This window comes from Austrofundulus limnaeus, unplaced genomic scaffold, assembly GCF_001266775.1.
Source record: "Austrofundulus limnaeus strain Quisiro unplaced genomic scaffold, Austrofundulus_limnaeus-1.0 Scaffold913, whole genome shotgun sequence".
Classification (NCBI taxonomy): domain Eukaryota; kingdom Metazoa; phylum Chordata; class Actinopteri; order Cyprinodontiformes; family Rivulidae; genus Austrofundulus; species Austrofundulus limnaeus.
The window spans coordinates 3,099-4,327 of record NW_013953315.1 but is presented as its reverse complement, the minus strand read 5'-3'; positions in this window follow the sequence as shown (position 1 = coordinate 4,327).

Here is a 1,229-nt window from a genome sequence, read left to right as displayed (position 1 = left end):
GATAAGATAAGATAAGATAAGATAAGATAAGATAAAACTTTATTGATCCCATGGGGAAATTTGCACATTACAGTAGCTCAAAACATGACAGGCTGAGATAGAATAAAGAAAGATAAGTAAAAGAAAAAACTATACTCGTGATATATAACAATGCACATATACCTACAGTACATAAATGTATATATACGAAGGTGCATATTAGTGATGGCAGTGTAGGTGAATTGTCCAAGTGACTGATAACATGATAACAAGATAAATGCTCCATGTGTGTTCACATGTGCGATGGGTTAAATGCAGACTCAATTTCCCCTCTGCAGGACAATAAGGGTTCATGATGTGTTATACAGTCTAACTGATGACATCATGATGTGTTATACAGTCTAACTGATGACATCATGATGTGTTATACAGTCTAACTGCAGTTGGAATGAATGACCTACAGAAGCGCTCTGTCCTGCAGCGAGGATGTTTAAGTCTGACTGAAGGAGCTGCTCAGCCCCCCCACGGTTTCATTCAGAGGGTGGTGGGGGTTGTCCATGATGGCTGTCAGCTTTGCCAGCATCCTCCTCTCACCCACCACTACCACGGGCTCCAGAAGACAGCCCAGCACAGAGCATGACCTCCGCATCAGTTTGTCCATCCTGTTCCTGTCCCTTTCAGTACATCCAGCCCCCCAGCAGACCACTCCATAGAAAAGGGCAGATGCTACCACCATGTCGTAGAATGTCTCTCACAGAGTCCTGCAGACACCGAAGGACCTCAGTCTCCTCGGCAGGTGGAGTCAACTCTGGTCCTTCTTATACAAGACGTCTGTGTTCGTAGTCCAGTCCAGCTTGTTGTTGAGGTGAACACCCAGGAACTTGTAAGAGTCCACTGTCTCAATGTCTTTTCCCTGGATGTTCACCCGTGCTGTGGGGGGTGGCTTCTTCCTGAGGTCTATGACCATCTCCTTTGTCTTGCTGACATTGATTTGTAGAGCGTTGGTCTCACACCAGCCAACAAAGTCACTGATGACCCCCCTGTATTCCTCATCATTCCCGTCTGATACGCAACCAATGATGGCCGTATCATCCGAGAACTTCTGAAGGTGGCAGTGGTCCGAGTTGTATCTGAAGTCTGACAAGTACAGACTAAACAGAAAGGGTGAGAGGACCGTGCCCTGTGGTACCCCCGTGCTGCAGACTACCACATCAGACACACAGTCGCGGAGCCTCACATACTGTGGTCTG